This window comes from Tachypleus tridentatus, chromosome 1 (assembly GCF_004210375.1).
Source record: "Tachypleus tridentatus isolate NWPU-2018 chromosome 1, ASM421037v1, whole genome shotgun sequence".
Taxonomy (NCBI): domain Eukaryota; kingdom Metazoa; phylum Arthropoda; class Merostomata; order Xiphosura; family Limulidae; genus Tachypleus; species Tachypleus tridentatus.
The window spans coordinates 4672315-4698708 of record NC_134825.1 but is presented as its reverse complement, the minus strand read 5'-3'; the positions used below and the strand labels follow the sequence as shown (position 1 = coordinate 4698708).

The 26394-nt window shown below is 34.5% G+C and overlaps 1 protein-coding gene across 1 annotated transcript in view; it reads left to right on the top strand.

Moving 5' to 3' along the window:
- Window positions 1-5314: 5314 nt before the first annotated feature.
- Window positions 5315-26394, top strand: part of LOC143233340 (uncharacterized) — a 209011-nt gene continuing 187931 nt past the window's right edge. The window contains exon 1 of the mRNA XM_076469530.1: window positions 5315-5656. The gene's annotated coding sequence lies outside the window, so the exon portion shown is untranslated. The remainder of the gene's footprint in view (window positions 5657-26394) is intronic.

Genomic DNA, 26394 nt, shown 5'->3' with positions numbered 1-26394 from the left:
GGTGAGCTGTATATACTTGGGCATATCTCCTGGTACAGAAGGTGAGCTGTATATACTTGGGCATATCTCCCGGTACAGAAGGTGAGCTGTATATACTTCGGCATATCTCCTGGTACAGAAGGTGAGCTGTATATACTTGGGATCCTGGTACAGAAGGTGAGCTGTAAATACTTGAAATGGAAGCGCAGCAGAGAGTTTATTTCAGCATCACGTTCTGAAACCTAGATCCCATGTAAGTTCTCATCTCAGGTGAGCTGTATATACTTGGGCATATCTCCTGGTACAGAAGGTGAGCTGTATATACTTGGGCATATCTCCCGGTACAGAAGGTGAGCTGTATATACTTCGGCATATCTCCTGGTACAGAAGGTGAGCTGTATATACTTGGGATCCTGGTACAGAAGGTGAGCTGTAAATACTTGAAATGGAAGCGCAGCAGAGAGTTTATTTCAGCATCACGTTCTGAAACCTAGATCCCATGTAAGTTCTCATCTATGTAAAAATAAGAGGAACCTTTGACTGAGAAAGACGTGTTTTTGTTAACAAGGTAATGAACAGTAACTCACAACTTCAGCCACTCTTCGAAACCAATCACTGTTTACGTAAGAGAAACACCTAAAGAAACTGGATACACAGGAGTTCCATTCAACAAACCACTTACAGATTTATACTTTCGGTGTCCATGAATGTCATTAAACATGCTCGGCCTTTCAGCTGTGGGAACGCTATAATGTGACGATCAATTCTACCAGTTGTTGGTAAAAAAGTAGCCCAAGAGTTAGCGGTGGGTGGTGACGACTAGCTGCCTGTCCTCTAGTCTTATACTGCCAAGTTAGGGACAGTTAACACAGATAGCACTTGTGTAGCTTTGTGAAATTCAAAATAAAAAACAAACAAACTCCTTGAATGTGGAAGTCGATATACACACACTTAGTGAACGATTTTTTCAGTATGTGTGGTTTGAGATTCATTTCACTTTCCTTCGTAAAAATTTGTCAATAATCTCATGAGAAGCGCGGTGCGAGGTGATAATATCTGAGGAGGTGGTTCTAAAGACACGGAACCTGAAACATCTTAAGAAGTGTGATTAACCGTCAGTAAAACAGAGTGGTTCTGTCGTCAAACTTCTGACAAATAAGTACTAAAACAGAGTGGTTATGTCGTCAAACGTCTTCTGACAAACATGTAATAAAACAGAGTGGTTCTGTCGTTAAACGTCTTCTGACAAACATGTAATAAAACAGAGTGGTTCTGTCGTCAACCTTCTGACAAATATGTAATAAAACAGAGTGGTACTGTTGTCAAACGTCTTCTGACAAACATGTAATAAAACAGGGTGGTTCTGTCGTTAAACGTCTTCTGACAAACATGTAATAAAACAGAGTGGTTCTGTCGTCAAACGTCTTCTGACAAACATGCAACAAAACAGAGTGGTTCTGTTGTCAAACGGCTTCTGACAAACATGTAATAAAACAGAGTGGTTCTGTCGTTAAACGTCTTCTGACAAACATGTAATAAAACAGAGTGGTTCTGTCGTCAAACGTCTTCTGACAAACATGTAATAAAACAGAGTGGTTCTGTCGTCAAACGTCTTCTGACAAACATGTAATAAAACAGAGTGGTTCTGTCGTTAAACGTCTTCTGACAAACATGCAATAAAACAGAGTGGTTCTGTCGTCAAACGTCTTCTGACAAACATGTAATAAAACAGAGTGGTTCTGTCGTCAAACGGCTTCTGACAAACATGTAATAAAACAGAGTGGTTCTGTCGTCAAACGTCTTCTGACAAACATGTAATAAAACAGAGTGGTTCTGTCGTCAAACGGCTTCTGACAAACATGTAATAAAACAGAGTGGTTCTGTCGTCAAACGGCTTCTGACAAACATGTAATAAAACAGAGTGGTTCTGTCGTCAAACGTCTTCTGACAAACAAGCAACAAAACAGAGTGGTTCTGTTGTCAAACGGCTTCTGACAAACATGTAATAAAACAGAGTGGTTCTGTCGTTAAACGTCTTCTGACAAACATGTAATAAAACAGAGTGGTTCTGTCGTCAAACGTCTTCTGACAAACATGTAATAAAACAGAGTGGTTCTGTCGTCAAACGTCTTCTGACACATATGTAATAAAACAACGTAATTCTGTTTGTATGAAAAATAGTAAATGATTTCTATTTACCATGCAGTAAAATAGGGTGATTCTGTTTATACTAAATGGAGGAAAATGTGTTTAACAAATGTGATAAAACAGTATGATTTTATTTACTTTATGTGTCAGAAAACAGTGTGTAAGTGTAAGAAATGCTTGGACGAATCAATGTTGAAACTATCTTAAACCATGGTACTTCAGCCACATAAATCAATCTGTTCCATGCACGAGACATGGTGTGGGAAAGATCGTTAATGCTTAGAATATTCATGTAAACTGTTTGTAAAAACAAAAACACCAAGACAACGATAGATCCACATATCTGGACAGATAAAAAAATATTGTTGGAGAAGTGATTGTATCTCTACCAACGTACTGTATAAAGTGGTCCTCATCTGAAGGAATGAAAGACTGCGACAAAAAAACTACCAAATCATTTATAGGACATCAAGAATTAGTCTTAACTCCTGCATAACAGCAACGTACTGTATAAAGTGGTCCTCATCTGAAGGAATGAAAGACTGCGACAAAAAAACTACCAAATCATTTGTAGGACATCAAGAATTAGTCTTAACTCCTGCATAACAGCAACGTACTGTATAAAGTGGTACTCATCTGAAGGAATGAAAGACTGCGACAAAAACTACCAAATCATTTGTAGGACATCAAGAATTAGTCTTAACTCCTGCATAACAGCAACGTACTGTATAAAGTGGTACTCATCTGAAGGAATGAAAGACTGCGACAAAAACTACCAAATCATTTGTAGGACATCAAGAATTAGTCTTAACTCCTGCATAACAGCAACGTACTGTATAAAGTGGTACTCATCTGAAGGAATGAAAGACTGCGACAAAAACTACGGAATCATTTATAGGACATCAAGAATTAGTCTTAACTCCTGCATAACAGCAACGTACTGTATAAAGTGGTCCTCATCTGAAGGAATGAAAGACTGCGACAAAAACTACCGAATCATTTATAGGACATCAAGAATTAGTCTTAACTCCTGCATAACAGCAACGTACTGTATAAAGTGGTCCTCATCTGAAGGAATGAAAGACTGCGACAAAAACTACCGAATCATTTATAGAACATCAAGAATTAGTCTTAACTCCTGCATAACAGCAACGTACTGTATAAAGTGGTCCTCATCTGAAGGAATGAAAGACTGCGACAAAAACTACCGAATCATTTATAGGACGTCAAGAATTAGTCTTAACTCCTGCATAACAGCAACGTACTTTTTCCGATATTTAAGCATGACTTAAAAAACAACCATTCTTCAGTGTACATTGTCCATCTTTGTAGGTTTAAACGTATATAAATAGTTCTGATTGACATTTAATGATTAAGGTGAAGTGAACCCAAAGATTAACTTTTGAGTTTCGAAAATTCAGCTGTAAATATCGAACGATTTACAAACGTTATTTCATTTTACATCAATCATTGTGCAGTATGTGCGCTAGATGTAAATTTAGATATATATTTTTTAAATCCTCTGTATAATTCTTAGTCTTGTTAGCTTCTTCGTACGAACTCTGAGGTCTCATTGTTATAGAAGTTATCATTATTAGATGCTACGATGAGGATAAGCGAAGCCTAATTAATGACTAGCGTGATGGGCTGAGGATTGGAAGATCTAATGTTCGAGGTAGGAAGTAACAGAATACACCCAATATTTGTTGTTGTTGTTGTTGGGGGCGCGTTAGAAATGAAACTGAGTCAGTTACATTATTTGATATTAGGGAACAGAAAATGCTTTAGTGGCGGCTAGTGTTAATCACTAACTGCTTTTTGTCTGGTTAAAATTATTAATTCTAATATCATTCTTCGGATATTATTTGTTGTTTTTCTGAAGAATTTTAAAATGATTAATTTTCATGTTTAAGTAATATATGTTACATGTTGAACTCATATAGAGTGTTTATCAGTTATTTTATGTTTATGTTAACATCTGGGGCTCGATTCCCGCGGTGGAAAGCGCACTGACAACCATTTCTGCAGAATTTCTCTAACAAAAACAGTTCTAAGAATATTTTATAGTGACTGTTTCTTTTAGCTTGGTTTTATTTATAGAGGGCAACTTATTGAAATATTAAAGTTTCCTGCTTTATCGAACAGTTTCTTCAACTTTCGAGATAAAATATCATGAACCCAAACGCTGAAAACAAAGGTTAATATGATCTGTCTTTGTCTGAAGTGCATTAGGAATGACGTTATGCCTGACATGATTTAAATTCATTTGATTTTTACTAAATCCATTTGACTTTACTAAATCCATTTGACTTTTACTAAATCCATTTGACTTTTACTAAACACCATTTGACTTTACTGAATGGCACAAACAAAATTCAATAATGTTTCCTCGAGTTTCAGTGATCCAACAGATCTATTTGTTTGTAATTAAGCACAAGGAGCTATCTGTGCTCTTTCACCATGGGTACCGATACTCGGATTCTAGCATTGTAAGTACGCAGGCTTACCGCTCTGCCACTAGTGGGCGATATATAAGAAACTTCCTGTTTACAACAGGTTTAATACCCATACAGATGTATAATTAACTAATATTGTACATAACGAAATCAATAGAAAGACCAGAGGAATCTATACAGAATAGTTTTTCAGCGAAGGCCATCAAAAAATAAATACTTGGAATGTCTTACAGGGAAATGACTGTTCCTCATCGTGGTCACCTGAAACATCTCTTTGCATAACTGTAAATAATTATTGTTAAATACAAGCGGTAGATCCTCGTATTGTTATCGACCAACAGGTCTAATGTTAGTAACCATGGCTGCACTATCAGTTACCCCCCGCTTCTCTCTATTGGTAGTCAGATACGGTAGTTATTTCCTAATCGGTTCCTCACTTGAATTAATTTATTCTGTGGTCATACTGTGTGCACACGTATTTTCCAACCGGAAACCTTTCAATTGAGCTATTTCAATACAATAATTATCCAGTGGATAACGTTTTCTGTGCGTGGATCACACCCTGTTACAGCTACTACCGTACTAAGCCTGTTGTCTTCGCGTGCTCAGCTCGTGACCTTTTCATTTCTGTTGCGCCTGCGCTGCAACATGCTTTGCTGTTGAAGTAGGTGAACTGGAAGATGTGGCAAGTTTTTGTTACCGTTTCACATACCAGAGTAGACAACTGCCAAACGGCTATTAACACGTCACTGACTGTGAGACGGAAACGTTGCTGCACGTGATGTTATTTCTGTCAGCCGTTTGTTCAAAGCTGGCGGGTTTCTCTTCAACACGCCGGGTTCTCAGTCCGACCGTCAACAACCTGCCTATTTACTACACTTATCGGCAAACGGGCAAGTGCAGTCCAGCCAGGTGGCTAGTAGCCTGTACAGAGTTTCTTGTGCGCTGTTAAACCGGTATATCACGGTAAGCGGTACACTACAAGGTGTAGACTACAAGACCACTCCACTAGAATTCCAAGGTCTTGAGGCGACCCCTTCCGCAGGACCACCTCGTTCGTCGTCTTGTTTCAGGTGACGAATTTTTTATTACTGATGGTTTTCCTCTTCTGTGAAACCTGAACTTCTGATAACTCAAGTGTTTGTACCTTTCTAACTCAAGTGTTTGTACCTTTCCAAATAAATCTCGATTCAAACTTTTATTTCTGTCTATGATGGAGAGAAGATTGGTTCTCTCAGTAACTTAACTTCTCACGTTCTGTGCTGTACAATGACCCTTAAACTAACATACTTTGACCTATAAAGACAATACGCTTTACTAGTAGCTTAAAAAACAACCACCTCAAACACATTAATACGTATTGGAAAAAACGTGGTCTCTAGAACAATGGACTGGTGGGACATCTGTCTCTCTTTGTTCTGCTGCCAAAGGTAAGTCTGTCGAATAACCATTGTATTCATTGTTATACCAGAACTTATTAAAGTTTTGTTGTTTTACATACATGTAAAAACTAATTGATAGCAAGCGTCATGACTTTAGCTGCTCTGTTGGTTTTTGCCTAATGTATAAAACGGTTTTAAAAGCTTTATAACAGTAACCACAGTCAGGTTTATTGTTTATTAGTATTTTACACTATTAAAGAATGGTATAAAGCTGATAATTTCTTTTAATATTCTTAAAGTAGGAGTCTATAGTTAGGTGTGGTATACATCCTATAATAACGTTAAAGTAGGGGTCTAAAGTTACGTGTGAAACACATCCTATAATAACGTTAAAGTAGGGGTCTGAAGTTACGTGTGAAATACGTCCTATAACGACGTTACAGTAGAGACTCATTTTCAGATGCGGTCAAAGTGAGGCGTGTATCTTAGCAGAATGGTTTTTATTTGTAGAAAACGTAGAATATTTTATTAAATATGAATTATTTCATTAAGCTTGAGAGTTATCAAAAGTTGATATACATATATTGTATGTTGTTTTAAACGCTTCAATGAAGTATAGCGGTTTAAGACAGAAGTAAAATACACTGTGAGCTAACACTGCCTGCCAGCATTATGTGTTCTATTAGGCCTTCTTTTAAACTTAGATCATCCTTTCTCTTGAGACTTATTGAAGTCTAAATCGTATTGTTACTTTGTTTACATTGTTAGCTGAGGCTTCAGGTCACGCTAAGACACGCATAAACTGTGCGAAAAGTCACACGGACTATTACGACTGGACTAAATGCTACAACTGCATTAAACAGAATAACAGTCAGTAGCTCCGTATTGTGTACAGTAATTATACAATCAGCAATTAATAGGACGACAAGGTCAAGACGTATGGATAACATAATGATAACAGAACTTCCGCGTTATACACACTGCCAGAGAGTACGGGTGTAACGTAATTCTTAACGTACTAAGACTGTGAATACAAAAATACGACTTGCGTCCCGTTTCCGCAAAAACGCGCTCCAAACTTTGAAGCTGGGGATGCGCTATAAATGTAACAGTTAAATAGCACTATTTATTTAGATAATACTATCAGTTCGTGGTGGGTGCGTTTGATGGTTTTCTCTTAATCTATCAGTTGAAAACTTGTGACTGCTGTATTTAAACTATCCCTTAAAAAGAATGTGAAATCAACAAATATATGGTGATTTAGAACGTAAAATATTGTTTCGTTTTGGTTATTGAAAATACAAAATAGTTAACAGATAGTTAGGATAACATTCTACATAAATAACAATTTATAGAATTAGTTTACAAGAAGGCCAGTATTGTTATGTTTATATGCAAGAAGGAAACTGACAAGTTAATATTCGTGTAGTAATCAGACAACAGATTTAAATACATTTTTATTACTACAAAATGTTGAAAACGCAGAAAAAATTATACAAAACCATTTAAAAGGGGAAAATGTTCGAATATAGGAGTTCAGGACTAAGAAAACAAAGACCATGTTTAACTACTTCTAGGTGTTCAGGACTAAGAAAACACAGACCATGTTTAACTACTTCTAGGTGTTCAGGACTAAGAAAACACAGACCATGTTTAACTACTTCTAGGTGTTCAGGACTAAGAAAACACAGACCATGTTTAACTACTTCATAACGTTATAAACATGTAGCTGTTTAGTAGGAGTTATGTACTTGTGTGATATTGATTTACGATAAAGAAAATCTTATCCAGTTATTCAAAATAATGAATATATATTTAACAGAATGTATATAGAAATCCACTTATACACAATCAACGATAGACTGACAACATAAAATATATCAAAACAACATCATCCAAAATGAATATTAAACTGAAAACATTCGATAAATAAAGATACAATTATTCACAACTGATAACAGACTGAGAACATAATGTATATATATATAAACCCATTTAGTTACAATCAACAATAGACTGACAACATAATATATATAAAAACCCATTTAGTTACAATCAACAACAGATTGAGAACATAATATACATAAAAACTCATTTAGTTACAAACAACAACAGACTGAGAACATAATATACATAAAAACTCATTTAGTTAATTCAACAACAGATTGAGAACATAATATACATAAAAACTCATTTAGTTACAAACAACAACAGATTGAGAACATAATACATATAAAAACTCATTTAGTTAAATCAACAATAGACTGAGAACATAATATACATAAAAACTCATTTAGTTACAATCAACAACAGACTGAGAACATAATATACATAAAAACTCATTTAGTTAAATCAACAACAGATTGAGAACATAATATACATAAAATCTCATTTAGTTACAAACAACAACAGACTGAGAACATAATATACATAAAAACTCATTTAGTTACAATCAACAACAGATTGAGAACATAATATACATAAAAACTCATTTAGTTACAAACAACAACAGACTGAGAACATAATATACATAAAAACTCATTTAGTTACAAACAACAACAGATTGAGAACATAATACATATAAAAACTCATTTAGTTAAATCAACAATAGACTGAGAACATAATATACATAAAAACTCATTTAGTTACAAACAACAACAGATTGAGAACATAATATACATAAAAACTCATTTACTTACAAACAACAACAGATTGAGAACATAATATACATAAAAACTCATTTAGTTACAAACAACAACAGACTGAGAACATAATATACATAAAAACTCATTTAGTTACAAACAACAACAGATTGAGAACATAATATACATAAAAACTCATTTAGTTACAAACAACAACAGATTGAGAACATAATATACATAAAACTCATTTAGTTACAATCAACAACAGACTGAGAACATAATATACATACAAACTCATTTAGTTACAATCAACAACAGACTGAGAACATAATATATACAAAAACTCATTTAGTTACAAACAACAACAGACTGAGAACATAATATACATAAAAACTCATTTAGTTACAAACAACAACAGATTGAGAACATAATATACATAAAAACTCATTTAGTTACAAACAACAACAGATTGAGAACATAATATACATAAAAACTCATTTAGTTACAAACAACAACAGATTGAGAACATAATATACATACAAACTCATTTAGTTACAATCAACAACAGATTGAGAACATAATATACACAAAAAACTCATTTAGTTACAAACAACAACAGACTGAGAACATAATATACATAAAAACTCATTTAGTTACAAACAACAACAGACTGAGAACATAATATACATAAAAACTCATTTAGTTACAAACAACAACAGATTGAGAACATAATATACATAAAAACTCATTTAGTTACAAACAACAACAGATTGAGAACATAATATACATAAAAACTCATTTAGTTACAAACAACAACAGACTGAGAACATAATATACATAAAACTCATTTAGTTACAATCAACAACAGACTGAGAACATAATATACATAAAAACTCATTTAGTTACAAACAACAACAGACTGAGAACATAATATACATAAAAACTCATTTAGTTACAAACAACAACAGACTGAGAACATAATATACATAAAAACTCATTTAGTTACAAACAACAATAGACTGAGAACATAATATACATAAAAACTCATTTAGTTACAATCAACAACAGACTGAGAACATAATATACATAAAAACTCATTTAGTTACAATCAACAACAGATTGAGAACATAATATACATAAAAACTCATTTAGTTAAATCAACAACAGACTGAGAACATAATATACATAAAAACTCATTTAGTTAAATCAACAACAGACTGAGAACATAATATACATAAAAACTCATTTAGTTACAATCAACAACAGACTGAGAACATAATATACATAAAAACTCATTTAGTTACAAACAACAACAGACTGAGAACATAATATACATAAAAACTCATTTAGTTACAAACAACAACAGACTGAGAACATAATATACATAAAAACTCATTTAGTTACAAACAACAACAGATTGAGAACGTAATATACATAAAAACTCATTTAGTTACAAACAACAATAGACTGAGAACATAATATACATAAAAACTCATTTAGTTAAATCAACAACAGACTGAGAACATAATATACATAAAAACTCATTTAGTTACAATCAACAACAGACTGAGAACATAATATACATAAAAACTCATTTAGTTAAATCAACAACAGATTGAGAACATAATATACATAAAATCTCATTTAGTTACAAACAACAACAGACTGAGAACATAATATACATAAAAACTCATTTAGTTACAATCAACAACAGACTGAGAACATAATATACATAAAAACTCATTTAGTTAAATCAACAACAGATTGAGAACATAATATACATAAAAACTCATTTAGTTACAAACAACAACAGACTGAGAACATAATATACATAAAAACTCATTTAGTTACAAACAACAACAGATTGAGAACATAATACATATAAAAACTCATTTAGTTAAATCAACAATAGACTGAGAACATAATATACATAAAAACTCATTTAGTTACAAACAACAACAGATTGAGAACATAATATACATAAAAACTCATTTAGTTACAAACAACAACAGATTGAGAACATAATATACATAAAAACTCATTTAGTTACAAACAACAACAGACTGAGAACATAATATACATAAAAACTCATTTAGTTACAAACAACAACAGATTGAGAACATAATATACATAAAAACTCATTTAGTTACAAACAACAACAGATTGAGAACATAATATACATAAAAACTCATTTAGTTACAATCAACAACAGACTGAGAACATAATATACATACAAACTCATTTAGTTACAATCAACAACAGACTGAGAACATAATATATACAAAAACTCATTTAGTTACAAACAACAACAGACTGAGAACATAATATACATAAAAACTCATTTAGTTACAAACAACAACAGATTGAGAACATAATATACATAAAAACTCATTTAGTTACAAACAACAACAGATTGAGAACATAATATACATAAAAACTCATTTAGTTACAATCAACAACAGACTGAGAACATAATATACATACAAACTCATTTAGTTACAATCAACAACAGACTGAGAACATAATATATACAAAAACTCATTTAGTTACAAACAACAACAGATTGAGAACATAATATACATAAAAACTCATTTAGTTACAAACAACAACAGACTGAGAACATAATATACATAAAAACTCATTTAGTTACAAACAACAACAGATTGAGAACATAATATACATAAAAACTCATTTAGTTACAAACAACAACAGACTGAGAACATAATATACATAAAAACTCATTTAGTTACAAACAACAACAGATTGAGAACATAATACATATAAAAACTCATTTAGTTAAATCAACAATAGACTGAGAACATAATATACATAAAAACTCATTTAGTTACAAACAACAACAGATTGAGAACATAATATACATAAAAACTCATTTACTTACAAACAACAACAGATTGAGAACATAATATACATAAAAACTCATTTAGTTACAAACAACAACAGACTGAGAACATAATATACATAAAAAACTCATTTAGTTACAAACAACAACAGATTGAGAACATAATATACATAAAAACTCATTTAGTTACAAACAACAACAGATTGAGAACATAATATACATAAAAACTCATTTAGTTACAATCAACAACAGACTGAGAACATAATATACATACAAACTCATTTAGTTACAATCAACAACAGACTGAGAACATAATATATACAAAAAAACTCATTTAGTTACAAACAACAACAGACTGAGAACATAATATACATAAAAACTCATTTAGTTACAAACAACAACAGATTGAGAACATAATATACATAAAAACTCATTTAGTTACAAACAACAACAGATTGAGAACATAATATACATAAAAACTCATTTAGTTACAATCAACAACAGACTGAGAACATAATATACATACAAACTCATTTAGTTACAATCAACAACAGACTGAGAACATAATATATACAAAAACTCATTTAGTTACAAACAACAACAGATTGAGAACATAATATACATAAAAACTCATTTAGTTACAAACAACAACAGACTGAGAACATAATATACATAAAAACTCATTTAGTTACAAACAACAACAGATTGAGAACATAATATACATAAAAACTCATTTAGTTACAAACAACAACAGATTGAGAACATAATATACATAAAAACTCATTTAGTTACAATCAACAACAGACTGAGAACATAATATACATAAAAACTCATTTAGTTACAATCAACAACAGATTGAGAACATAATATACATTAAAACTCATTTAGTTAAATCAACAACAGACTGAGAACATAATATACATAAAAACTCATTTAGTTAAATCAACAACAGACTGAGAACATAATATACATAAAAACTCATTTAGTTACAATCAACAACAGACTGAGAACATAATATACATAAAAACTCATTTAGTTACAAACAACAACAGACTGAGAACATAATATACATAAAAACTCATTTAGTTACAAACAACAACAGACTGAGAACATAATATACATAAAAACTCATTTAGTTAGAATCAACAACAGATTGAGAACATAATATACATAAAATCCAGCTTCTGCGGTGTTCTTAGTCCTGTGTTTTGAATTTGAACGAAATACCCTCCATCAAGTTTACGGTGGATCCAGATTCATCTTCCGCTAGATAGCCGGTTTTATCAATATTTGATTAACTTATTCTTGTATCGTATTACAATTGTTATTTATATCGTTAAGTAATGTTCTTGTTACTAAATGTTTTTACTCCATTCAGTTTTCACACATTATAACTTAGTCGGTTAGCAACATGTGACTGGTTTCGAAACGTTATTAAGGAAAACGCAATTTGATTAGCAGATGCAAGAGACATACGTTGCAAAGAGTCTCACTTCAAAATTAATATAAACTTCAAGGAAGACAAGTGGTATGTAGCAAGCGGGACATTTGATTACAAGTGGTATGTAGCAAACGGGACATTTGATTACAAGTGGTATGTAGCAAGCGGGACATTTGATTTTAAAATTCTTAAGAAACAAAAATTAAACTAAGGTGAATTGGTTTCATTTTCTTAATGTTATTTGTATCCTCGGTTTAAATGAAGACGTGTGGAATTTCACACTGTCTACATAAGGACAGCTGAAGCAATGTGAACTTGCTTTGTTTCATGTGCATTGAAGTATTGATAGTAATGTGAAGAAATAGTTTGTTGTATTTGAACATGAACATTCACACTGTTTAACTTTGGTGGATGTATTATAAACAGAACTGTAGCGTATGTTAAAAAAACAACTGTGTCAGAATATGTTATTATCACAATACATAACACTGGTTGCTATAGCAGCGCATACTTTAACTTTTCAAGGCTTACTTAATAATTTTATTGAAGGACTTCAATCTCAGGAGGTTGTTAGTTTAGTGGGCTGGTTCCGCCCTTGTCGATGTGCTTGTTTTTGTTTTATTGGATTACGTCACTGTACATAAGTGAAAACCTCTTCTCGTCTTGCTCCAACAATATATTGTTGTAACAGTTTATATTCTTTGGATTACGTCACTGCACATAAGTGAAAACCTCTTCTCCTCTTGCTCCAACAATATATTGTTGTAACAGTTTATATTCTTTGGATTACGTCACTGTACATAAGTGAAAACCTCTTCTCGTCCTGCTCCAACAATATATTGTTGTAACAGTTTATATTCTTTGGATTACGTCACTGTACATAAGTGAAAACCTCTTCTCGTCTTGCTCCAACAATATATTGTTGTAACAGTTTATATTCTTTGGATTACGTCACTGTATATAAGTGAAAACCTCTTCTCGTCTTGCTCCAACAATATATTGTTGTAACAGTTTATATTCTTTGGATTACGTCACTGTACATAAGTGAAAACCTCTTCTCGTCTTGCTTCAACAATATATTGTTGTAACAGTTTATATTCTTTGGATTACGTCACTGTACATAAGTGAAAACCTCTTCTCGTCTTGCTCCAACAATATATTGTTGTAACAGTTTATATTCTTTGGATTACGTCACTGTACATAAGTGAAAACCTCTTCTCGTCTTGCTCCAACAATATATTGTTGTAACAGTTTATATTCTTTGGATTACGTCACTGCACATAAGTGAAAACCTCTTCTCGTCTTGCTTCAACAATATATTGTTGTAACAGTTTATATTCTTTGGATTACGTCACTGCACATAAGTAAAAACCTCTTCTCGTCTTGCTTCAACAATATATTGTTGTAACAGTTTATTTTCTTTGGATTACGTCACTGTACATAAGTGAAAACCTCTTCTAGTCTTGCTCCAACAATATATTGTTGTAACAGTTTATATTCTTTCCATCTTATTCACAACACACTTCAAATATTCTGTCGAATAGATTGTCGAAGTCCAACCAAGCATATATTTTATGTTTCATTTAACGTTTTCTGAGACTCTAAAGTGTTGGAAGATCACGAGGATGAGATAGCTCGTCAGAATGAAACAATCTTGTAAGTGCCAATACAAGTTTTCTTTCTGGCCTCTTGAATCTTTTATGATTACGATTCTTATAATATGTTGTAAGAAAGTAGATTCAGCTATCAGAACGTTGTCTGTGAAGTAGAATAAAAAACATTATCCAATCTTCACTTTTCATCTGTGTACCGCTAGCTCCGATAATAGTGATTTTGGTATCAGAATTCTGAAGCTGTGATTTAGGTTTTGTGAAATAATCACTGGTCTGATTGTGTAACTTCATCTGTGTACCGCTAGCTCCAATACTAGTGATTTTGGTATCAGAATTCTGAAGCTGTGATTTAGGTTTTGTGAAATAATCACTGGTCTCATTGTGTAACTTCATCTGTGTACCGCTAGCTCCAATACTAGTGATTTTGGTATCAGAATTCTGAAGCTGTGATTTAGGTTTTGTGAAATAATCACTGGTCTGATTGTGTAACTTCATCTGTGTACCGCTAGCTCCAATACTAGTGATTTTGGTATCAGAATTCTGAAGCTGTGATTTAGGTTTTGTGAAATAATCACTGGTCTCATTTTGTAACTTCATCTGTGTACCGCTAGCTCCAATATTAGTGATTTTGGTATCAGAATTCTGAAGCTGTGATTTAGGTTTTGTAAAATAATCACTGGTCTGATTGTGTAACTTCATCTGTGTACCGCTAGCTCCAATACTAGTGATTTTGGTATCAGAATTCTGAAGCTGTGATTTAGGTTTTGTGAAATAATCACTGGTCTCATTGTGTAACTTCATCTGTGTACCGCTAGCTCCAATACTAGTGATTTTGGTATCAGAATTCTGAAGCTGTGATTTAGGTTTTGTGAAATAATCACTGGTCTCATTGTGTAACTTCATCTGTGTACCGCTAGCTCCAATACTAGTGATTTTGGTATCAGAATTCTGAAGCTGTGATTTAGGTTTTGTGAAATAATCACTGGTCTCATTGTGTAACTTCATCTGTGTACCGCTAGCTCCAATACTAGTGATTTTGGTATCAGAATTCTGAAGCTGTGATTTAGGTTTTGTGAAATAATAACTGGTCTCATTGTGTAACTTCATCTGTGTACCGCGAGCTCCAATACTAGTGATTTTGGTATCAGAATTCATAATCATTGGTCTCATTGTGTAACTTCATCATTACTCCAGCTATACTCAGCCTGTTCATTGTTTTGAAACTCTTTGCATTTAAAACCATTTAACTCATTTATAATATCTTCTTGCCCTACTGCACAGCGCAGTTGATAGTGGATAGTGTTGACTAGCTACCTTTCCTTTATTCTATCACTGGTTGATAGTGGATAGTGTTGACTAGCTACCTTCCCCTCATTCTATCACTGGTTGATAGTGGATAGTGTTAACTAGCTACCTTCCCTTTATTCTATCACTGATTGATAATGGATAGTGTTGACTAGCTACCGTCCCTTCATTCTATCACTGGTTGATAGTGAATAGTGTTAACTAGCTACCGTCCCTTTATTCTATCACTGATTGATAATGGATAGTGTTGACTAGCTACCTTCCCCTCATTCTATCACTGGTTGATAGTGGATAGTGTTAACTAGCTACCGTCCCTTTATTCTATCACTGATTGATAATGGATAGTGTTGACTAGCTACCTTCCCTTCATTCTAGCACTGGTTGATAGTGTTGACTAGCTACTTTCCCTTCATTCTATCACTGGTTGATAGCGGATAGTGTTGACTAGCTACCGTCCCTTTATTCTATCACTGGTTGATAGTGGATAGTGTTGACTAGCTACCTTCCCCTCATTCTATCACTGGTTGATAGTGGATAGTGTTAACTAGCTACCTTCCCTTTATTCTAACACTGATTGATAATGGATAGTGTTGACTAGCTACCGTCCCTTTATTCTATCACTGGTTGATAGTGGATAGTGTCGACTAGCTACCTTCCATTCATTCTATCACTGGTTGATAGTGGATAGTGTTGACTAGCTACCTTCCCTTTATTTTATCACTGGTTGATAGTGGATAGTGTTGACCAGCTACCTTCTCTTCATTCTATCACTGATTGATAGTGGATAGTGTCGACAAGCTACCTTCCGTTCATTCTATCACTGGTAGTTTGGGGACTGTATTTTATAAAGCATTATAGTAATAGTATGCGCTATATTGGAAGATGGACGGGGTTTGGCCTGCTATTTGTTTGTATTTGAATTTCGCGCAAAATTACACGAGGGCTGTCTGCGCTAACCGTCCATAATTTAGCAGTGCAAGACTAGAGAGAAGGCAGCTAATCATCTCCACACCCCTCCGCTAACTCTTGTGCTACTCTTTTACCAACGAATAGTGGGATTGACCGTCACATTGTAACGTCTCCACAGCTGAAAGGGCGAGCATGTGTGGTGTGACGGGGATTCGAACCCGCGATCCTCAGATTACGAGTCGAGTGTCTTAACAACCTGGCCATACCGGGCCGGTGGTACAGCTCTTGGTTTTAGAGCTCTGGATGTGGGTTGGAATTCGTACGATACTACAAAATATTTCACCTAACTCAAGCTGTTTGCACGTCATAAGAGTGAAAGTGAATCTCTAAGCGTGGATACTGGTCGGTAGGGTGTTGCTTAGTGGATACTGGTCCTTAGGGTGTTGCTTACCGTCTACATCCTATTTAGTCATTATTTCAAAATTAGAAATGATAGTTATTGTTAGACGTTTTGACATAAATACAGAATACAAGTCCAGTAAAATTAATATTTGGCTATCAGAGATGTTGTTTGTTTTGTATCTGTATAACTAAGATAAGGGTATGTGTTATTTTTCTGATATTTACTGTTTTGTTCTATTATTATTGGTCAGTTTGGGTTTTAATAAGTGGAATGGGCACAGAAGAGGTATCCCATTGTGTAAATTTATGGTTAAAACAAACAAACTGATGAATTAAAAGAAACGCCTCTGCTTCTTAAACTCCTCTCAGTTTAAGCAACAAAATCTATCAAGCAGCTAAATCTCGTTTTCATATGCGTTACGCACGAATAAGAAACGGGATATCGTGTTTTAATGATGAACGTGTAATTCAAGACAAAGGTCTGGACCTTTCATTCATGTAAATGGTTTCCTGTTTCTCCGAAATTTATGCCTCAAAAATCTTGAATAACAGCTTACGTTGTCGTTTTAGAAACCTCTGGTAGAAAATTTAACCTAAGACTATTGTTACTTAAACAGGAAAGAATATAAGACTGAGTGAAGCGGATCCGAAAACCTCGCCGACCCGTTATTTTTACAAGCGAATGAACACAACTGTTACCGGTAGCTGATGTAACTGAATTGTATATGTACTTCATTTTTTTCCTACATCTATCAGTTTAAGTGATGTTACGTTATCAGAGAAACAACAACAACAAGAAACTTGAAATATTTCGCGTGCGAAAAAGAATCTTTTAACATCGTGTATGTATCTGTTCACAGAATTATGTTAACACTCACAAGCTAACGTCGGATCGTAGTACAAGTTGTTGTTAAATGTCGAATCTCTTAATAACAGATAAAAACTGTTTTTTTTAGATATGTATTTAATCATAAAATAATTGAAAATAATACCTGGTATTCGCTTCAAGCTAAATTTGGACACGATAATGTTGTTTGTGAGGTGGAGTGAATTTAACATATATCTGAGATTTTGTTTGCTATCACAAATGGTTGTTTGTTTTACAACAAAGCCACAATAGGTGGGCGGGGTACGGATAGTCCATTGTGTAGCTTTATGCTTAATTTCAAAACAAAACAAGAAAAGAACAACTTTAAAAGTTAGATCTAAAGCTATAAAAGACATTTAAATGTAAACCACTATTTTCTGAGATATTAGATCGCATAAAGAAACGAAGTAAATCTCCGGTTTAAAGGACATCAACAAAAGACTCGTGAATATTCAGTTGGACGATCCGATCACTGTAATGGAAACCAGTTCTCAGTTATTCTACCTTCATTTATTTCTTTAAAATATTTACTCGGTTGTTAATGTACTGTAATCCGGTTTTCCATTGATACTTTAAGGAACTGGGGTTTTGTTCTGTCGATTGTGAATGTAGTGAAGTTATACCTTGACAAACTGAAGCAACGTTAAACTGTTTACAAACTCACAAAAAACACGCTTACTGTTTTGTTATAGACCAATAACCTAGAGAAGAATGAATTAAATATTTGATATTGGGGGCGGGGCCACGAATTTCGTTAAGGGAAGGTCGTTCTTCACCAGCCCATGAAACCTTTTGAAAAACATTCGCTTTCTGAATTAGGTTTTAGGGTATTTTTGTTTGGTAGTCCACGTGGAAGGACAGTTGCGTCATCCTAACCTTATTCCTTTGAATTATTTCGTATTTTTGTTTAATTCATAGTAAAAAACGTATTTGTAGCGCATTAGTGTACATTAATGTAGATTTGATGAATGACAAGTGCTAATGAAATATAGCAGTTATTATATTAATATATAACAATAATATTTTTGTAGGTAGGATTTTCGTTATATGTACGAGTGCATTTATACAGCCAACCGACTGTTACGTGACAATGAAATTGTTTCAAATAAGTAAGTTAAACTAATGCGCTCGTGTGTGGCTATTGCAAACGTGCCGTGAGAACATTAGTGGGCGTTTGAAACAATACACGCGTTGGTAAGTACACAATACAGGCGTTGGTAAGTACACAATACAGGCGTTGGTAAGTACACAATACAGACGTTGGTAAGTTCACAATACTGTATAGTTCTAAATTGTACATGAAGTAGAATTATTACAAAACCTCGAGTAAAGGAATGGGGTAAGATAAATGTAAGTAAATCAATGTTCAATAACCGCCCTGGTGCCGTAGTTACCCTAGTACTGTAGTTAGTTACCTTAGTGCCATAGTTACCCTAGTACCGTAGTTAGTTACCCTACTGCTATAGTTAGTTACCCTACTGCCATAGTTACTCAAGTGTCGTAGTTACCCTAGTGCCGTAGTTAGTTACCCTAGTACCGTAGTTAGTTACCCTACTGCTATAGTTACCCTAGTGCCGTAGTTAGTTACCCTACTGCTATAGTTAGTTACCCTACTGCCATAGTTACTCAAGTGTCGTAGTTACCCTAGTGCCGTAGTTAGTTACCCTTGTACCGTAGTTAGTTATCCTACTGCTATAGTTACCCTAGTGCCGTAGTTAGTTACCCTACTTCCATAGTTACTCAAGTGTCGTAGTTACCCTAATACCGTAGTTAGTTACCCTACTGCTATAGTTACCCTAGTGCCGTAGTTAGTTACCCTAGTGCCGTAGTTAGTTACCCTACTGCCATAGTTACTCAAGTGTCGTAGTTACCCTAGTACCGTAGTTAGTTACCCTACTGCTATAGTTACCCTAGTGCCGTAGTTAGTTACCCTACTGCCATAGTTACTCAAGTGTCGTAGTTACCCTAGTGCCGTAGTTAGTTACCCTACTGCCATAGTTAGTTACCCTAGTACCGTAGTTAGTTACCCTAGTGCCGTAGTTAGTTACCCTAGTACCGTAGTTAGTTATCCTAGTGCCGTAGTTAGTTACCCTAGTACCGTAGTTAGTTACCCTAGTGCCGTAGTTAGTTACCCTAGTACCGTAGTTAGTTACCCTAGTGCCGTAGTTAGTTACCCTAGTACCGTAGTTAGTTACCCTAGTGCCGTAGTTAGTTACCCTAGTACCGTAGTTAGTTATCCTAGTGCCGTAGTTAGTTACCCTACTCAAATGCCGTAGTTAGTTACCCTAGTACCGTAGTTAGTTACCCTACGGCTATAGTTACCCTAGTTGCTCTGAGCTCGGACTGTTCTCCGTTGAGGTTTAACGCTAATTCACTTTGTTGATTTTCACAATATATCTGATAGGCACAGGACAGCGTGTCCGTCCAATACATCTAATAGGCACAGGACAGCGTGTCCCTCCAATACATCTGATAGGCACAGGACAGCGTGTCCGTCCATAGCTTTGCGATTAAAAACAAACATTATGAGTGGAAAATATTATTGTCCACAGTCTGGTTTACAAGTATTTCAGCAGCTTTTAAAGCTCGACTATTTCACCATTTTGCAGAGGAAGAGAAAATACACCGTCATCACCAGTTCATTAGTTGATCGGCAGTTGGTTCGTATAAACACCCAAAAATACACGTTCTCGGATATCAATGGGTTCACCATCCATACGAACACGAGACTTCCATTCTATACCAGTACACTAGCGTCTTATACGGTTGGAGAATACACAGTCATAGTTCATTCTGTCGGTCATGGATGATTTTGTGGGTCATGTCCCTCGCGTTTTCTTCTGGGTTCTCACTATCTTGTGTTCGTGCAGTTCCTTTTAATTAAGTTATGTTTACATATCAAAACTACCACCTAGTTCTGCACAAGTGAGAACACCAGCAGTGATAGTTTTATCTTAGTTGATAAGAAGCAACTGAAACCTTTGAAAACAACTTTTTGTATCCAAGTCTTTATCATCAATACTGATTGCAAGTTTAACGTCCTTTTATAATGAGTAACTTGATGAACTGACAACATCAGTAGAGTAACATGATGTACTGGCCACATCATTAGATCAACGTGATGAACTGATAACATCAGTGGAGTAGCGTAATTTACTAATAACATCAGTAGAGTAACATGATGTACTGACAACATCAGTAGAGTAACTAGTAGTTGGATGCTTTCCGGTTGTGGTTCGAAAACTCTATAATAGTCACGAGTATTGTGATGGTCGCTATCACCCAGGAACAGAACCCCATTATCATTTAAAAGATGAATTGCAGTCATGTTAAAAAAGTCTTCTTGTTTTTTATGGTGAAACTGGAACCAAGAAAAAAGACAAAAGGCCGGACAACAGCAGAAGAATCGTTGACGAGAATAAATAAACAAGAACTCCACGAGCAAAATAAGAGAAAGCAAACAACAGTAATAAACAATGAAAACATTCTCACGAGACTTCACAAGTTTGGAAACATATTACGTCCTCTTACCAGTATACCAGTTTTTAAGCTGATCTAGACGAGGGTGGGACCGATTCCGTAACCTCTAAACAAGATAGACTATGATTCTTAAGCCTCGCGCTAGATTTTTCTGCAGATCAGTTAACAATCCCAGAAGACCATTTTGTCTACATCATAAATGATTAGCATATAACATATCCACTTGTTCGTTTTTGTATACAGCTGTTATATTGTCTTCCTGCTTTACGCTAACATTAGGTAAGCTTAGTAATGTAATAGGAGATACGAAAAATTACAAGCCATCTGTTGACCCCCGCTGTGTGCAACCTTTCTTACAAAAAGGCTAAAACAAGGTTACGTTGGTTATATCCTGATGACAACGGGTTTACTATATGAACGACAGGATCTGTTCCAGTTATGAAAGGGTTAACATCGTAATAACTTATCACAGGTAGATTAGAAATTAAAAGTGTTAGTAATTTTTATCCGTTATGTATTTTTTGATGTGCTTCAGGTAAAAGTCTAAGTACGTTTTTCGGTTTACTTAAACCTTTTTAACAAATAGCCTTAACTATTAATATTTAAATGTTTTGTTCTAAATCATTTCAAAAATATATTTTTCATTTTTTCTCAATCTCTTTACGTTTCCCACAAGGAATCTTTTTTTCAAAATCTGAGTAATCACCAACCAAACTACAAAACTAAAGTGTATTACTTTAGAAATCTTTTACAATGAAACTACGAACGAACTTTGATATTTTAAACTGACGAAGCCTTCCTAGAAACGAAAATTTAATGAGAGAAATTCGATTTACGAAATCTTGATGGAAAAATATATATCTTTCTACCTCTCCGTAACGGAATTATTCTGTTTGTCACGAAATAGTTGTGGATTTATCAGTCCTTAAAAACTAATGAAATTTAGGTTATAGAACATAAAGAAAGAGGACTGATTTTCAGTGTGCTTGTTTCTTTCATTAGATTTTATCTCTTCGTATTTGTTCTAGTGAAAGCGTGTGCATTATCATATACTCGTATTTAATAATCTGGAATTTTTGTAGCATAAATTATATGAGTTGTGAGTTTATTTATTACGTCCCAAATGTCCAAACTCTTTATCAGAAAACTTTACCTATGAACTTAATTGTTGTCTCGAAAAATATTTGGAAAGTGTTACAAAAAATGATATATTGATATATTATAGATATACTATAAATATATTATAGATATATTATTGATATATTATATATATATTATTGATATATTATAGATATATTATATATATATTATTGATATATTATAGATATATCATATATATATTATTGATATATTATAGATATATTATATATATATTATAGATATATTATTGCTCCCATTGGCACAGCGGCACGATTGCGGACTTTAAACGCTAGAAACTGGATTTCGATACCCGTTGTGGACAGAGATACGCAATTGCTATCTATTAACAGTTTCGAAACTTGAAATGATAAACTGGATGGAAGATAACTAGTTAATAAAACCACCACCAATTCTTGGTGTACTCAGATAGAGGGTTTGTGACAGTTAGCTTTATAATGAATCCATGTGCCCATAACGTTATTTCGCAGCAATGGAGCGCGAACAATGGACTCTGATCTCCACAATTCAACATGCTAACCGCTAAACATGCACGAGTCAAACCACTGACCAGAGGATAAAAAGCTGACCAACAACAACACCCACTGCAGTAATGACTTTTTACTACTATTTGAAGTAAGTAGTTCACTGAAATACCCAGAGGTATCGGTGACCTTTTAACTAATTTCTGTAAAACTTTAAATGTGAATCTTATAGAACCCTTTATTCCCCATTGAAATATTACTGATATATTGTTTCATATTAACATCAACTCGCTAGAGGATCTGGTGTACAGTTCCCTGAGATGTTCGTCAATCGATTGAAAATTTTCGGAAACTTGTTTATTGAACTGAAGATTTGTTTGGTTTTGAATTTCGCTCAAAGCTACACGGGGGCTATCTGCGCTAGCCGTCCTTGTTTTAATAGTGTAAGACGAGACGGAAGACAGTTAGCTACTCATCCGCCAACTGTTGGGCTACTCCTTTACCAACGAATAGTGAGAATGATCGGCATATTATAACGTCCCCATGACTGAAAGAACAAGCAGGTTTGGTGTGACGGGGATTCGGGCACGCAACTCTCAGATTACGAGTCAAACGTTTTAACCATTAGGCCATGTTGGGTCTAATCTGAACAGTATCGGAAAACTGTTTTCTTGTGGACTTCATTTGTCTTTGTACTCTGTGCATGGCATTATAAACTCATGGCCAATCCCACTTTTCACTAATAAAAGAGTAGCCCAAGAATTTGGAATAGGTGGTGTTGGCTAGCTGCCTTTCCCATCACTTCATGTTTAGGACAGATGGCGCAGATCACCAGCGAGTAGCTTTGCACGAAATTCAACAAACAAACAAAACAGTTTGATGGTTTTGTTTGCTCGTCGCCTGCTCGAGTGAGCACGTAATTTCCCTGGCTCGTGATGTGTGCACGTAAACCTTGCCGCCATTATTTTCTAACGTGTAATTTAATTGAACTGTTTTTACCACCCAGTCACTGGAAAAAGAGTAGAACAAGCACTTAAACATGAGACCAATATATATTTTCTTATCTTATCGACGTTTTAAAGTTAAATTACTATGTAACTTATAACTTTGAAAATCAAAATCAGTAGTAATGAGCATTTTGGCATGTTGGGGTGTTTTGTGTTTTTCTTATAGCAAAGCCACGTCGGGCTATCTGCTGTGCCCAACAAGGGGAATCGAACCCCTGATTTTAACGTTGTAAGTCCGTAGACTTACCGCTGTACTAAGGGGGGCAAAAGGGGCGATCATGTTTGGTATGACGGGGATTCGAACCCACAACCAGCGGATTACGAGTTGAACGCCCTAATCACCTGACCATGCGGACCAATGACATGTTGAACAGGAGCATGCAGTTTTAGGTACTTTTCAAGCTAGATTCTCTGTATTTCTTTTTGATATATCGTAGTTTTGGTATAATAAAATGTAACTTCGACAAAATTAGCTCGACGATAAGAATCATTAAAAATATTGGGGAACTCACACACTCGTAAGACTACAGTCACTAATATTTGGGAACGTACAAATTCACCTATATAGATTGTAACCATTAATTGTGTATAAATCAAAAGTGGCTAACAAAGGGCGTTCGGTTTTGGTTACAGTGGTGATGTTTTATATCACACCATGTAGTTGTCATGTTTTTACGCCATTTTAAAAAGTGTACTATGTGAGTTCCTAGGACTGAAAAAGACGCCTTTGAAACTGGCCGGGAAATTAATTATCAATAATTAACTGTATATATTTGTAAATTGATTTTAATTATTTAACCATTTTAATTAGTTGATTTGTCCTTTAAAAGCTGTTTATCTTAGAGACCTTCATTATCCATTATTCTTTACTTTCATTCTGAAGTGGGCCCGGCATGGCCTAGCGCGTTAAGGCGTGCACTTCGTAATCTGAGGGTCGCGGGTTCGTGCCCGAGTCGCGCCTAACATGCTCGCCCTCCCAGCCGTGGGGCGTTATAATGTTACGGTCAATCCCACTATTCGTTGGTAAAAGAGTAGCCCAAGAGTTGGCGGTGGGTGGTGATGACTAGCTGTCTTCCCTCTAGTCTAACACTGCTAAATTAGGGATGGCTAGCACAGATAGCCCTGAGTAGCTTTGTGCGAAATTCCAAAACAAACAAACAAACAATCATTCTGAAGTTTCTAAAATAATAATTCAATGATGTGATGAAGCATTATTTGATAATTTGTTGCACTCTGCATTGTTTGATAACCCCTTGCATTATGCATTGTTTGATAATTTGTAGCACTATGCATTATTTGATAAACCCTTGCATTATGCATTGTTTGATAACCCCTTGCATTATGCATTGTTTGATAATTTGTTGCACTATGCATTATTTGATAACCCCTTGCATTATGCATTGTTTGATAACCCCTTGCATTATGCATTGTTTCATAACTCGTTGCATTATGCATTGTTTGATAACCCTTGCATTATGCATTGTTTGATAACCCCTTGCATTATGCATTGTTTGATAACTCCTTGCATTATGCACTGTGTGATAACTCCTTGCATTATGCATTGCTTCTTATATATCCACCTCTTTGTGGATTTTAAGATTTTTGAGTAATTATATTACTCTTATATTTATTCATTTATCCGAATTTTATATTATTTTGTTGTTGTTTGGTACGATGGTCGACAGTGAGCTAAACATAAACATACCCTGTTTCGAAAGCTGGAGCTGGACATTACTTAATAGTTAACGTGTTGAACTGTTCACCGAAAGGTCCATGGCTTGAGTCCCATTGCCGAAAAAACCGCACTCCGCGATTTTGAGTCGTTGGTGCGTTATAAGACTAAGAGTCAAATCCAACTATTCCGTTAAAGTAGTCCAAGTGACAGTTGTATTTAATTGTCAGCTTTCCATCCAGTCTATTAGCTTAACATTATTTTATGTAATTAGTATTATTTACGTAATGTTTCCTTTCATATCTTTTAAAGGTAGCATAAATTTATTAACGGTTAGCAATATGGCAAACGCACTTAAACATTATTATTGTGTGTTTGTGTTAAATTTTTACAGTTGTTATATGGTTACAATATTGTCTCTCCCCTCCCTCTAAACAAGTAAGACTACGAATGACCAATAAATCACATCCAGATATTAGGAACTTTAATGCACGTGAATTATTGATTATGTGCCCTAATTAATGGCAATTTTAATTTCGGAAATTGTTTGTTCAATATACTAATAACAGATACTGTTTCTAGTGAATGTACGCATGTCTAAACGGTAA